This window comes from Rattus norvegicus, chromosome 3, assembly GCF_036323735.1.
Source record: "Rattus norvegicus strain BN/NHsdMcwi chromosome 3, GRCr8, whole genome shotgun sequence".
Taxonomy (NCBI): domain Eukaryota; kingdom Metazoa; phylum Chordata; class Mammalia; order Rodentia; family Muridae; genus Rattus; species Rattus norvegicus.
The window spans coordinates 38,981,760-38,997,349 of record NC_086021.1 but is presented as its reverse complement, the minus strand read 5'-3'; the positions used below and the strand labels follow the sequence as shown (position 1 = coordinate 38,997,349).

At 50.3% G+C, this 15,590-nt stretch overlaps 1 protein-coding gene across 5 annotated transcripts in view; it reads right to left on the bottom strand.

The window, feature by feature from the left end:
* The window catches only part of Gsn (gelsolin), a 53,245-nt gene extending 38,500 nt beyond the window's left edge, over nucleotides 1–14,745 (bottom strand). For 2 of the 5 annotated variants that reach the window (XM_017591662.3, XM_063283523.1), the window contains exons 1-2: nucleotides 14,619–14,745; nucleotides 3,393–3,479 (exon numbers count right to left, since the gene is read on the bottom strand). The gene's annotated coding sequence lies outside the window, so the exon portion shown is untranslated. Of the gene's footprint in view, nucleotides 1–3,392; nucleotides 3,480–9,608; nucleotides 9,723–10,078; nucleotides 10,120–10,926; nucleotides 11,106–14,618 lie in introns of those variants that run through there. The other 3 variants (XM_063283524.1, XM_006234040.4, XM_039104784.2) reach the window with 3 other exon arrangements.
* Nucleotides 14,746–15,590: the final 845 nt, after the last annotated feature.

Genomic DNA, 15,590 nt, shown 5'->3' with positions numbered 1-15,590 from the left:
GGGCCCAGCCCATGATAGGCAAGCATTCTTATTAATTGAGCTACATCCGTAGACCCTGTTGTTGTGTTATCTAGGATTTTTCAGAACCTAGCCATCCTGAGTGCTGAGAGCCCGGGATGAAGAGTTGAACAAGTCCTAACCAGTTCCCCCATGCTTGGTCTTGGGCCAGACACCAGGGCTAATGGCATTTCCAACCCCTGCCCCCCAAATCTTCCTAGTGGCCTCTGTGAGCTCTGCCCGGAACATCTTGCTTCTGGTTCAGATTACAGATTTATAGCCAAAGAGGATTCCCCAGTGGGGCAGCTTGTGACCAGGGCAGGGCCTTCACCAACAGTAAAACCAAGGCTCCCCATTGGTCCGTGTACTTAGACCATGCTTCTCCGCTCACTCCCAGCCACCATCCAACTCTAGTTCATGGATGCGGAAAACCAAACTGAGAGGGACTGGGGTTGGAGAGACACGGGCTCAGAGGTTCTCCTAGAGTCAAGTCAGCCTAGCTGGACAGTGAGGACAGAACCCAACAAGAGCAAAGAACAGAGAGGGACAGGCTGGCTAGTCGATATTCCCCTCCCCCTCCCCACATCGTGTGTGTGTGTGTATGTGTGTGTGTCTGTATCTGTATATATGTGTATGTATGCCTGTGTGACAGTGCATGTGTGTGTTTCTGTGTCTGTCTTTGTGTGTGCTTGTGTCTGAGTGTGTATGTATGTCTGTATCTGTATATATGTGTATGTATGTATGTCTCTGTGTGTCAGTGTATGTGTGTGTGTATCTGTAAGTGTGTGTGTGTGTGTGTGTGTGTCTGTGTCTGTGTCTGTGTCTGTGTAGTGAAGGGAAGTAACAGGGCTTCACTTCTCTTTTGCCTGCTCTGACCCGCTCTCCTCTTTGCCTTCCACCAATTGGCTACAATCCCATCAATCAAGTCACTGCTCTCCTCAACACCCATCTATGACTTCCAGTAACCCAGAAAACTGAAACTTAGCTTTCAAGGTCTCACTAGACATCCTTGTCACCTCCTGCCACTCCCACCTCAGTCTCCACCCATGACTCACTTGTCCTCAGGCACATAGGGCTCCTCCAGGTGACCAGCCCTTTGCACATAATCTTCTTGCTTGAAACACCCAACTCCCCTTCTCAGCCCAGACTAATCTCAGGGGCAGGAAAAGTTGACTGGCTCCTGGGTGTCTCAGAAGTCAGCAAATGCACTCTGGGTGTCAGACACCATTGTCTCCCTCATGAATTAGAGTGGCTCTGCTCTCACAGGATGGTTGATGCAGCTCACCTCCCTTTCCAATACAGAAGTCAGCAACGGTTGCCTGGGAAAGGGGTGGGGGGCAAAGAGCCGAGAGGATCTTGGGAAAGCACTCTTTTCCCAGGACTTTTCAACACCAGGTCTCACAGGAAGAAGCATTGGGGCACTTCAGTGAAGAAAACCCTAAAGCAATAAGGGTCTGTTTGTCCGTGTGTGTGTGTGTGTGTGTGTGTGTGTGTGTGTGTGTGTGTGTGTGTGTGTGTGTTTGCATGTGTGCTTGCGTATGTGGTGGGTGTGTGTGTGTGACAATAAAGTGCTCCAGGTCTCCCACTAAGACCCTCCTGAAAGTCCTCAGTAGCTTGGAGTAAAACCCACAGTCAAGGGCAGCATGGCCTTGTTCCCCCCCCCCCACCCACACACACACTGTTTCCCATTCCCTCTGAGGGATGCCCTCCCTCCCTAGTTCACCCTGCCTTCCTGCACTCAAGCTTCTCTGCCCTATCCACCTGGCCTCCCTCCCTGCTCCCCTAAGCCATCTCCCCCTTCTCAGGTGAAGGAAAACTGATTCCGGTGGCAGGAATGATTATCGACACAAGAGCCAGGATGCACGGAAAGGATTTAGTCTTTGCCCCATTTTCCAACACCCAGCTCAGAGCCTAAATATCTGTCACATGACTCAGGGAGTGAATGGATTCCAGAATCCGGTGAGCATTTAAGTCTGGAAAAACAAAAGCCCCGAAAGTTGTCACAAAGGGTGGGGTGGGGCAGCTCAGGGAAACAGACAGTCCAGCCTCCCCACAGCAAGGAAGAGAATGTTCTAGATGAAGAGAAAGGAAACAGCATGCCAGAGACTTGCTGACAGGACCCCCGGGTGTCTTGCTCACACCGAGTTCATGGAGGTGAGCATGAGGTGGGTGCAGGGCTAGAACAAGCAGGCCAACTCAGAAGTGGTCATACCTAGCTAGACCCAAGCAGGTCAGGTCGTGGCCCTGTGGTGTTTGCAGAAACTGGGCAGGCAGGGAAAATGCAAGGGCCTTGTGACAGGGCTAACAAAAGTACACACAGAAAAGGATACTCCTTACTGGTAAAAATCTCTTGGAGGCAGCTCCCTTATGGAGCAAAACAGCACCTCAGAAACCAGATGTGGTTCTTCAGTGGCAGCTGGGGCTGGCCCAGGCCTCTGTCTGGGCCCAGAAAACCTTCTAGAAACCCCTAGCTCCAAGGACTCAGTGTCTAGATAACCATCAAAGGCCCTTTCATCTAGACTTTAAGAGGGACAGTAGCTAGGTGCCCTGGAGGTCTGAACAATGCAGGCACTCACTTCCTGCTGCTTTAGGCAAGCAACAGGGACATCACAGGCTGGTCACTGATGCCATGGGCGGGAGAGCCTTCTCTTCATACAATAAGAAATTTTCTTCTGTTCAGGATTGAAATGCTCTCACAGTGACCCTCCCGGCTTTCCAGTCCACAAAGGCCTGTGGTAACTACAGACTTATCTGATCCCTTCCACATCCTTGTTAGATATGTGTGTAGCTGGGGTAGGGGGAGGAGGGTGGGGTAGGGCGAGCCGTGCACCTGCCTCACAGGTAGGAAAAGCTCAGGAGTTCCTTGGAAGGCAATCTGGGTCTCCTGACTTGTAGCCCAGCTCTCTGCACTCCCAGGGCCCTGCAGGCTCACCCTGGAATCTGATAGGTGGGCCCGCCCACCCAGCCAGGTGGCCATGACTCATCCACCCTCCCTCACACTTCTCAGGTGCCTCCTAAGGTCAACAGGCTTAGTAGCCACAACCCAACTTCTCTCACCTCTCCACAATCTGCAGGGAGACTCCCTGCCTCTCCTCCTCATGAGGAATCCACCCCACTATACAAGGGGTCCCCTGAAGGCTTGAGAATATAGCAAGCAAGAAGCACAGTCGGGGTGGGAGCGGGCATCTGGACACTAAGCCCACCTCATTCCTCGCACTCAGGGCTCCCCTCACCTGCCTTCCCCTTAGTGAGGAGCAGATGAGTTAATGAATAAACAGAACCAGCCATGGGGGAAAGTTTTAAATCCACAAAGGCTGCTCAGGCGCTTCTACTCTGGAATCAGCTAGACTCCCCTGGACACTGGATGGACGGTGGCTCTGTGTTGTTCTACCTACCTTACAGGCTGTGCAAGAAGAGAGCCACTCCTTGAAGAGACGCTATGACAGCAGCTGAAGAACGGGGAAAAGAGGAGTTGGTGGTACCTGGAAAAGAGTCCAGGAATCTCAGTGTCAGTGTCTGAGGTCATGTGGATAGATCCCTCCTACTTACATACCTCTAGCCTTGAGGCACTCTCTTCCTGCCAGCACTGCCCACACCTGCTGCTAGAGGGTGGGGCTGGTTAAGAGGGTGCCCGGGATGCCAGGCTATGAGCTCCTTGGTGTAACTGCTTCCTCTAAGGCTGTGGTAAATGCCATGCCCAGAGCACGTTAGATGAGGGGCTGAAGGACCATCCATTATCCTAGACCCAAACCAATGGTGGGTTGTACAGCTGAGTCCTCTGGCCTCTGTCAAGAAGGCGGACGACTCCCGCCCACTCTGAAAGATCTTGCTACCCAAACCAGCTTCTCCCAGCCAAGGGGAGAGTCAGGATGCTAGCACCGAGGGGCCTCACAGGCCCCTCTGATGAGGAGACAAGCCCCTTCGTTAATCACAGCAGATAAGAGACATGGCTGATGATTTCTGCAGTGTCGGTCGGTAATACGGATATGTACAGCACTGAACGTGGAGCCACGGATGGAGAGGTCAGAGGTCACAGTTTATCTGGGTCTGGGGGACTGGATCTCAGCGGCCCCTCTGTAAGCCTTTCTCAAATATCTTGCAGAAAATCCCTAATTGCTAAGGGTAGGTAAAAGCACGCCGCGGGTCTGGTTTTGGAAATGACAGCCGTGCACACTGTACTCCAGTCCAGACTCATCTGTTCACCTGAGGGGCTGCATATGTTCCCAGGCTCACCCTCTCTCCTCATGCTTCATGTTCAGCAAAGGGTACCACCAGCCACCACCATTGGTATGCAAGCATCTGCCATCCACACAAGGGTCCAGGCATCACCCTCCCTCAACCTCCAGCTCACTCTGACTTCCAACCACTTAGCCTCTGACTACACCAGAACACACCTCGGCTCTCCATCCCGACTGCCACCCCTCAGCCGGACAGCCCGGCTCTGACTCGCTCGCAGTGCCTCAGAGAAGGCCCAGACCAGTCCCTGGGTTGCTCTGCTGGGCTCTGAGCGGCCGCCGGATGAAGTGCGGGACCCTTTACCTTTACCAACTTGTCAATGTCTACTCTGTGGTCTGTCATGGCCAACCCCCTGAACCACAGTTCTCCTCTGCAGGCATCTTCGGTCTGTGCCTGCCAGACTCCAGCCGGACACAAGTGTGTTCCGTCTCTGTATCTGCTGGGTAGTCTTTGTATGCACTGTTTTCTTGAACCCCCTCAGCACCCCGGGTCGTTGCAGCAGTGTATTTCTGTACTGGGCTCTCCCCGTAGACTAAGATCTGTTTAGGCTATTCCAGACCCTGGCCCACTGCAGCTCCAGGTGTGCCAATGGCAGAAGCCAGTGCTTGAAACACATGCTTAGCACATGTGCTCACAAGCACATTCCCACCCAGCTTGCTCACAGTACCGATGCTGCCATCTATGGGCAAGAAAAGCACTTTACTCTCCTTGAGATTGCGAGGGCTGGGTTTACAATGAGCCCCAGCTACATCTGCCTTTGAGGGTTTCCCTTCTGGAATCCTAAGACTGTAACCACTCAAAAGCAAACTCTCCAAGCGCCCGTTGGTATTAGCCAGGTCTCCACCCACACACTCCCAACGGAGCAAGAGAGAGAGAGGGTTTCTGCCGCAGTCCTCGCCAGCCCAGCTCAGGGCCTCTGGTTCTGAGTCTACCTGCTGAACACCTCAGACCTCAGGGAGAGGAGAGAGAGTCAGGCTGTCCACCATGGAAAGACTGACCTCTGGCCAGGCTGCTGAGAGGGAGCGTTCAGCCTGTGGGTGGCGGAGGCTGCTGTAGTGGCTCTTCCCATCCTAGAAGGCCCCTCCCGGAGTCATCAGGAGAACTTTTGGGCTTGATGGCCAGTCACACCACAAGGATTCAAATGGCCATCTCCAATGACAGCAGTTGTCACTGTCCAAACACCTACTACATATCAGACTCTAAAGGCTATACAGTAAGTCTGCCTGGCAGATACTACTACACACGCCTTGCCAAACAAAACCCCAGGCTCAGGGAGGTAAAGTAAGGCACCGTGAATCTGGTCGTAGCTAAGACGTCGAGGTAGTTCCCACCAATTCAGACTGCCTATCGTAGGCCTCGCTTGTACCTAATACTGAGCTATGAAAGCTCTGCCTCCTGCTCACTGACAGAGACACCTGAAGCTTTGGCTGCCGGGTTTACTCCAAACCTCTGTAGAGGACAATGACATACCCAATCTGTCAAGCCCCTGCTGTCTCTTGGGTTTCCCCCTTTCTTATTTACTTGTTTGTTTATTGACTTTTAAAAACCATTCTTAGCTCAGGGCCGTGCAAAAACAGGCTGAGCCCCACCCCCACCCCCGCCCCAGGCACAGTTAGCTGTCACACATCGACTGAGAACATGTTGATCTCCTTCAGTATAAAACCTTCTGGTGGAGATGCTTATCAAAGCCACATCTCGGGGCCCTGCATCTGCCTTCTCTCCCTTCAAATGGCTTCCCACCGAGTCAGGCTCTTCTATCAAAGGGCCCTACCTCTCCATGACTTAGCAGAGAACTACCCCCAGCAGTTGGTCACGTTCTAGAAACAGTGGAATAAAGCCTGGCCCAGAGTTCAAAGAGAAGAGGAAGCCCATAGGATGGGTAGAAGGAATACCAAGGGTGAAATGTCAAAAAAACCCTGGGTTGGGGGCAGCTCGTGGATGGAATGTTTGCCCAGTGTGCACGAGGCTCTGGGTTCTATGCCCAGCTCCAAAGAAAAGAGTACCCAGATCGGCTATTAATGCCTTATCAATATTTTAGATATCAATATTTTAGATATTCATTCTAAACTGACCATCAATTGATAATCTGCCCTCCTTTTTTTTTTTCTTTGAGACAAGGTCTCACTTACCCGAGGCTGGCCTTGAACTCAATACACAGCCAAAGGTGGTCTTGAGTTTCTGATCTTCCTTCCCACTATACACGGGTGTGCACCACCTCGACCACTTTCCACATGTGTGCACCACCACACCCACGTCAGCATTCCTGGGATCTAAGTCAGGGCTTCACACATGCTATTTGAGCATTCTACACCGTCCTCAGTTTAGAACCTTCCAATTCGGTACGACCACTGGAGCAGCAATATCAGCACTGGCTAGGAGCTCATTAGGATGCAGATTCCAGGTCCCAGCCCAGCCCTAAGGAACCAGCACCTACATTCTCACCCGAATCCTAGGTGATCTGGGGATGTGGTCAGTCTGGGAGGTCTTCAGAACATCGTTTCTGTCTCCTTTCAATATTGCTAAAAAGGAATCTAACTGCATCTTCCCAGATGACACAGTGTCATTTCCCTAGATCCAGCCCCAACCAGTTATGGAAGCAGATTTGGGAGAAAAAGAGAAGGCAACATTCTCATTTCACAGAGGAGTGGGAGCTGAGTTACAGACCAGGTTAGACCAGTGGGCAAATGACTTACCCAAGCTCAGCCCAAGATGAGCCAGGGGTATGTTCATGGCCAGATTCCCCGATCTTTCCAAACCCTTAGATTGAATAGTAACCAAAATAATTTTGATTTGGATGCGTTCTTTTGAAATATCCAAAGTGGGGCTGGGGATTTAGCTCAGTGGTAGAGCGCTTACCTAGGAAGCGCAAGGCCCTGGGTTCGGTCCCCAGCTCCGAAAAAAAGAACCAAAAAAAAAAAAAAAAAAGAAATATCCAAAGTGATAGCACCCAGGGCCCTCGGTGGGTGTTCAAGACTTATTCTCTTGCAGCATGGGAACCCCGGGCTGAGGAGGTGACAGTCTCTAAGCAGCTGTCCCATCTATATGGGCCGGATTTGGAGACTTGTCAGGTGAGGAGACAGTCAGTAGTGGTACCTTGTGCAGAGTCACCCCAGACACAGAGTCTCAGGATTGATACCACCATCCCGAGTGTGGAGGCGGAGGCAGAGACTCCAAGCTTGGCATAGACACTGGAGGGATGCTTGAATAGTGGGGAAACTGAGGCCTCCAGAGCTGCCAGGGCCTCTAATTAGAGCCAAGCATCTTTCTCTTCAGCTGCCAACCGCTCTGTGTGACTGGGGCCTAGGAACTGAGGTTCTTCTAGGAAAATTCCATGTGGGGAGAGAGGGTGGACTACCCACAGGAGCCCTGACTGCCAAGAGAAAACCTCTGCATTTATGTTTAATTCCTGCCTTTTGTTTCTTTTTTCCCCTCTACATGTTGCCACTCTGCTAGGAGCCAGCCCGAGGTAGACTGAAAATCTCCCTCTCACCACAGCTTGAGAGAAAGCCATGAATAAATAAATTTTCCATCTCTCTATAGATTCCGTTATATTTCTCGTAACATGAGGGACCCTTTTGAGAGATGGGCAGGATAAGAAGTCCCAGTTCTTTGCAATATGAAAACAATATAGGAACGTGCAGATGTATACAAAGGAGTGAGAATTAACGTTTCCCTCACAAATACTACCGGCCTTCAGGCAGTCACCACAAAAAGAATTCAGCTTGGTTTGACCGCAAGGCCTCTAGCAACAATGCTTCCCACCCTTGAAACTGTAAGAACATCCCAGGAGCCTCCTGGTGGCAGGCAGAGCAGACGCCACAGACCTGAGGGAAGTAGGACTGGCATATAAACCATGGAATATCCATTTAAATTTGAATTACAGATAGGCACAGACTTTCTTTATACATATGCCCCCGAATATTGCAGGGAAGACGGTAATACTAAATAATTATTCATTCTTTATCTGAAATTCTAATTTAGCTGGCTTCCTGTTTTCTTGGTTGCTAAATATGGCCACACTAAGGGCAGAGCTTGAGATTCAACATTTCTAAAAAGCTCCGAAATGCAGCTCTGCCGAATCTAAAATGCCACATACTGCCATGAGAATGGAATTTTATGCAAGCATGAATCCTACAAGTTTTGGTTTTTTTTTTTTTTTAAGACCATTTAAAGACTCAGGCAGGCAATTCCTAGCTTCTAAAGGTGTGTTCCAGAATGAAGTGCTCTCATACTTTATAGAGAAATACTCTAGGAGAGTGCAAAGGACACAGAGCCTAGGCTAGCCCATGAAAAATCTTACTCAGAATGACATGGCTCAACTGCTTTCCACTTCCTGACTGGAAGCTTAAGAAGCCAAGAACATGTGACCATAGAAAAGAAAAAGCAAAAAACAAAACAAAACAAACAAACAAAAAACAATGGCCCTCACCCTTTTGCTTTAGTCCCAGGATGTTTTGAATCAGATGTGAAAACAGAAATTCCAAGAATCTGAACGACGACCTACACTGGTGAGGTACCCTGTTGGCTCTCCTCAAAACCCTGGGAATGGGCTGGGGCTGGGGCTCTGTTAGTAGAATGCTTATCTAGCATGTGGCTCTGGGTTCAGTCCTCGGGACTGCATACAATCAGGCACCGTGGTACATGACTGAAAGCATTTGCTTTTGGGAGACGGAGGTAAGAGTTCAGGTTAACCTCAGCCACATAATGACTAGCCAGCCTGGGCTATAGGAACCCCTAAAAGCAAACACCAGGAAGCTGGTGTTGAAATCCTAACTTTACCCTTGAAGCCAAAGCCCAGAGAGACAAACTGCTTAGGACTGACTGGCAAGTGCAGAGAGAACCAGGTTCCCTCTGCTTTTCGGCCTGGAATCGACTCTACCTTTTTCTGATGCTAGACTGTGCAAAAAGATTTGCTGAGAGCGTGAACTGAAGTCTGATGCTTTAGGAAAGTGGTCCCTAGACTGGAAGTCTAGGACAGCTAGATTTTTGATAGCCAGCTACAGTACTCCTTCAAGAATATCATTTCCCCACCAGCGGTGCTAGGAAGGGACCCCGTTATTCTTCTTAAATAATGATTTGTCAAAATGTAACAAAAATTATAAAATGCATAATAACTGAGCTAGGAGCTCCATTTGTAACAATGAAGGAAGAGCTCAGGGACAAGAGGTAGCTCAGTGCGTGGAAACACTTGCTGTCAGGTCTGATGACCCCCATATTAAAAAAATTACTCACTAGGATATCTATGGACAGAAAGTAAACAGGAGATGGACAGGAGGACAAGAAGTGGACAGGAGTTGGACAGATACATTTGCATACACATACAAACTTTGAAACAAATCTTTTCTAAGAAAGAAAATGCCAGGAAGAAAACATACCTAAACGTCACAGAGGTGGCAGTTCCAGATAGTTCTTTGTGTTTGTGTTGTTGGTTTTGGTTTTCTCCTTTAAAAGAATCCTTTAGAAGAATTCAAAATGTTCTATCACAAGCCCTGGTTATCATGAAGAAGGAAGGTCGTTGGGGAGACAAAGCACATCCCCCCCCCCCCCCCCCCCCGCCACTAAGTCACGCTGCAAATTTAATTAGTATTTACTCAGCCCAGCCCAGCCCAGCCACAGCCTCTACAGCAAAGAAATCAAGAGCTCCACCCTCAAGGCTGACTTACATGGAATGAATATATATATATATATCTTTTGCTTGATAGGTATTTGACCCAAATGATAGATCTGTTGAGGTTGGAAAGTAACAAGACACCCTTTGCTTAACCAACTTAGCAAAATAAAGGAATCCACTTCCACCAGCCTGGCTCCCCCTTAATAGTTCCCCAACAGGCTCTATGGCTCAAACCTTTCTGGGGTCTTCTTGGAAAAGTCAGATTCAGAGAGACGCTGTAACCAGAAAAAAAATTAACAAAACAAAACCGAAAACTGATCAGATGTGGCGGGACACATTTTTAATACCAGCACTCAGGAGCAGAGGCAGGTGGATCTTTCTAAGTTCCAGGCCAGCCTGGTCTACAAATCAAGTTTTAGGGTAGACGGAGCTGCATAGTGAGATCCAGTTCTCACTCCTTAAATGAAGTACTGAGTGCAGGAGGTGCCAAGACACCTGGAGAAGCTGCCAGTGAGAGGCGCTAACTACAGACCAGAAGATATGGGAAGGGACCTCTGGGCAAGGAGACTCAGTGTTCTGGGCCTCAGTTTTCCCATCTGCAAAGTGGGTTACATAAGGACACCATCAGGGTCACTGTAAGGTTAGGTCACTTCACTCCTCTATGAAGAGCCTCGGTTTGCTTATCTGTAAAATAGAGCCAACATTTCTTCATTCCTAACACTATCTTAAAAGCAAACAATAATAAAAGCTGACAGAAGGTGAGCACACGGCAGCAGCCTGCATCCACCATTACTATTGGAGATCAAGAAATAGTGAGTGAAACCTCACTCTCAACTTCCAGTCTGCAAAATGGGGCAACTGGTTCTGCTCAAGATTCTAGTAGATCCACAGAACTTCTGCAGCTGACTGCGTCTGGCTCACCCGCTTTTCTCCATAATCGGGTACGGTGCTGGCACGGTATAATGCACTCTGACTCAGAAGCCATCACAGCTGGGTAAGCCTGACACTATCCTGCCACCACGTAGCATGCAAGGGACACTGGAATCCATTATAAAAAAAAGCACGCAGGAGCCAAACCTTACCCTTCATTTTGTCAGCGGCACAGACAGGACCCCGACCTAGGCTTTTAGCTGCCTAGCCTCACCCACCACACCCTCTGCTTTTCTCTCCCCTACCCTGCAATTGCCCGTGTGGTCCCAGGCAGGGCTGGAGCAAGTAGGCACATCTCAAGAAGAGGGGGAGGGGAGGCCAGAGCCAGCAGGAACTAAGCCTGCCTGTGGTCTCCAAGTTCACAAACCACATCAGGCTGAAATGTGACACACGCTTATTCAGCTGAAGGGAAGGAGATATTTTTATTTAACCTCCCTCGGCTGCCTAAACATTGCTCGCCCTGCCCTGCCACCACTGCACATAACTCCTGGGACCTGTTTCTCTCTACTTCAGCCCACATTTTCTCAATTTTTGGAGCTTTTTTGGGGGATGCCTAAGAGTTTTGTCAGACAGTAGAAAGGAAGAACCAGTTCTGGCTGGGTGCCTGGCTAGCAAAAGACCTTGCCTGTGTCCAGGGGCATTAATTTCCTAAAATAGATAGGAGTCTAATCCACATTCTGCGGACCTGTTGATAGTAAAGAACATATGTCTTTATAAATAGTCCCCAGGCCTCTCCAGTGTTCCTGAACTGTGCATACCAAGTCCCCAGCACACATGTAACAGCTGTTGGGAGGAGGGTGGAGGGGAAGCATCTGCATCTCCAGTGCTGACGATGGGAGGGATAAGAGACCCGTGGATTCCTGGAGCTCATTGGCCAGTCAGCCTACTGAATTGTTGAGCACTGGGCTCACTGAGAGAGTCTGTCTCAAAAATTAGAGGGGCCAGAGAAGTGGCTGGGCAGAGTGACCACTTCCTGCTCATGCCTGATGAGCAGAGTTTGGTCCCTAGTACCCATGTAAAAGTGGAAGGGGAGACCAACTCTATAGAGCTGTTCTCAGACGTGTGAGCCCAGTACGCTCGACCCCACACACATATCACACATCCACACGGAAATAATAAATTAATGATAAATACAAACTTAATAAAAAATAAAAGTGAAAAGTGATAGGAGGTGCTTGAAACTGACCTCTGGCCTCTGCAAATGCACCCATGGATGTATGCCCCAGTGCACACACACACACACACACACACACACACACACACACACACGTACACACTCGCACACACACATGTACACATGCATGCACACACATGCCTAAGCTAGCACTTGTAATTTCTCTTACTCTCTCTTGCCCTCTAACCTATCCATCTCCGGTCAGCAAATACTCAAAAGTTGTGGGCACCAGGCCAGAAGAGTTTCCTTGAAGAAAACCAGAGATCAATGTCTCAGCAAAGGGCTACAGGCCAGAATGATATCATCTCTGTGCCACACAAGATGTCATCTAAGAGCCAAACTGCCCACCTGGAGTTAGGGGGCGGGACCCACGGACTCCAGATTACCAGAAAGAGCCAAGTCCTCCCTCCACGTTACAGTTCTCCCTGCAACAATGTATTTCCTTGCATAGACCACTGTTCACAGTGGGACAATCAAGACAAGGGAGCCTGTGTGACTGTCTCTCACATCATAGCAATAGTCTTTCATTTAAAAAGAAATTTTAAGAAGAAAAACAGCAACATTGAAACACTGACAATAGCAGTATCTACCTAGTAGCCTGGTCTGGTTTCAGATAAAACTTACAGCTCTGACCCTGAGTCTGAGTTTCCAGGGTCTGCTATTGATCAGCCCAGAAGGTATTGCCCTGGGTTGGATCTGTCTGCTCTTGTCCACCAGGCCACTTCCTCAGGGCCTCCCTAATCTCTAATACAGCTGCTTCCCATGCACTCTCACCTCAGCCACTGTGTCAAGGAGAGTTCTTAGTCACTGCCCTGGTGACAAACCTTTCCCAGCATCCTACTGCCTGTGAGTTCTGTCTTCACCTAGCACTCCCAGTTCCAGCACTCCAACCCTGCCCTCTCCTCCATTCTAGCCATGAGGGATGCTCAGAAATCCTCAGTGCCTTTGCACAAACCTCCCTGCTTCTTAGAATAGCTCTTTCCCCAGGCCTCTTCCCCTGGCAAAGGATTACTCATTTCCAAGGCCTGGCTCACCCAGACACAATTAGTCACCCCCTCTTACATGGCTGAAGTAACTTAGTATGGTTTAGATATGTCAAGATGGGAAGTATTGAGAGCTCTTCTTGGAGCTCCTGAGCCCCTCCAAGGTCAGGACGGGAGCACAAACCAGAGAGAGCCACATCAGGGTAGGAGGGAAGGAAACCAATTGACAGACAAGCGCCCCCCCCCCCTTGCTCCCTGTCCCCACCCCTCCACTCAGTGAGTCCCTAATAAAAAAGACTATGGAAAATTCTGGAGTAAATTCCCTCCCCTGGATCACACAGAAACCTTTGCTGCTGTGTAATTTACACGAGTGCCAAACCAAGCTCCCTTGGCTGTTTATGATTTCCCTGGCATTTATAAATAGGGAGGCCCAAGAAAGGAAAAGAGTCTGAAAGAAGCTGGGAGCTTGTTCTCATCTGTGGTCCTCCTTACTTTAAAATTCCCCAAGGAATAGCACCCTCATCCCCAACTGTATGGGACAGGGTGGGGCTCTGGCCTCGTGGAATATACAGGAGTCTAAGGTCCCACAGGACTCAGAAAGAGTAGGTTGGAGCTGGGTCTAACCCCTGCCCTGGCTTCACTCGGACCCTTGGGTCACATTCAGAGAACGGGTGCAACTCCACAGAGAGGAGTTGGAACTAAGTGGCTCAGAGGCCCTTGTGACCAGGTCAGAAATATGGTCTGCAGGAACCGGAGAGGCAGGTTAAGTCTTCTGTTAGTCCCAGAGGCCAAACAAAGCCAGAGGCTATGGCAGTCCACAAAGGAACACCACGAAGGACTCCTGGGTCTTTTAAAGGATTCATCTCTGCTTTATGGAGACCTCAAGGATTGAATAAAAGGGTGGATGTCTGGGCTGAGGAGAACTTACAGTCGGATCCCCTGCTTGCCGGCTCCCCAGCTCCCAGACCTCCCAAGGCTGGGGCTTCCCCTGCAGGTCCATCAAGCCCATAAATCCAGAGTCCTGGACCAAGGGGAAGTTGCTCTAATAAAGTTGGGGGAGGGCAGACGTGCAAAATGATGGAGGCCCAGAGATAAGGTTCTAATTACTCAAAAGGGAGTTGATGTTCAATCCGAAGTTTCTTTTCCAGGCCGGAAGAGAACACAACATGGGAATGAAACAGCTAAAGCTTTCAGGTAAGTCATGTAAGTCAGGTAAGTCGGGCACTTACAAGGAGGAACTTTCTAAGAGTTTTGGGCCCCAAGGAGGAAGGATTGCTCAGGAGTGAAAGTCGGCTGCGCGGACTGTTCGCCTAGCCACTGTTCAAACTATGCGTGAGCAGTCAAGTGCATGCAGGGTCAGACACCCCCCAACCAACGATGACTCGAGCCCATTGCCCTGCAATTGAGGGGTGGGGAATCAGGGTATGGTCTGGTGCCTGCAGCACAGCGGATCTAGGCGTGGCGGTAGAACCACTCCTCTTCGCTTCTAGCCCCGGGCCGCAGTCCTAGGTCGCCTAGAAGAAAGCCAAAGTTGAGCGAGCACCTCCTTTCTCCCGCGATGCTCGCGCGTGGGCCGAGCTCCAGGTTCATCCGACCTCGGATGGCCACGGGAGGAAGAGGAAATTCAGCTCGGCCTACGACCCCAAGACCCCAAAAGTCCCGGGACCCCGGAGACCCGCCTCCCTACCTGCTGTGGCGGAGCGGGCGACGGCGACCGCTGGGTCCAGCTGTGTGCTCAGCTGGTTCCTGGCGATGGGGCGGGGTGCGCTGTGCGAGCCGCAGGGTGGGCAGGGCACGCGCCGGAGCCGCCCTCGAGGCGGGCGGGGCAGGCTCGGGGAGGAGCGCAACTGGGAGGATGTAGACTCCGGCTCCAGGCTAAGCATTCATCCAGTGCACAACCGCTTCCTCTGTTCTGAGGAAGGTGTCAATCAAGCTCTCTGCGGTTCATAGAAGGAAACTGAGGCTCGGAGCATGGAAGGCAGATCCGAAGGGGCTTGAGGTAGTGGGAAGGAGACTCAGGATTTCACCAAGGCTAGGCCTGGGACAAAGAGTGCACTGGGCGTGGGTAGCCTGCGGTGCAAAGCTAACACTATAAAGGGAGGGCCTTCGGAGGCAAAGCCCTCCGACTGTGAAATAGCTCCCCGCAAGAAGAGCCGTGATGTGCAGTCAGCCAGCAGCTTGCCCTACTGAAGAAACTGAAGGAGAAATTTTTTTTCCTAACGTCACACAGAAGTAATGAAGGAGAAATGCCAAGGCAACCCTTCTTAAAATGTGAACAGTAGCTAGGCGTAAGAGTCAGGAGGCATACACCGGAACTCCTGACGTGTCCAGCCCACGGACTCTGGGCTCGTCGAAGCCTCAGTGCAACCTCTTGTCAGATGAGAGGGAAAGATGCTTAGCAAAATGGCAAACCCGGTGGATCCCTCATAAACCAAGGTTCGCATTAGTGCGAAGGCAAAATACTCTCTGGGGCACTGGTCAGAAAGATGTGTGTGAGAGTACTTCCGTGCCCGTGTGAGACGGGATTTCCCCCATGGCGTCAGACACCATTTGGAAAATGGAGCATTTATAATGGAGCGGAATGCTGCAAACGCAGCTTCTCTAGGGAAGAATTCGCCTACCACACCAACGTGAAGCTCTAACACAGGTAAAAACACCC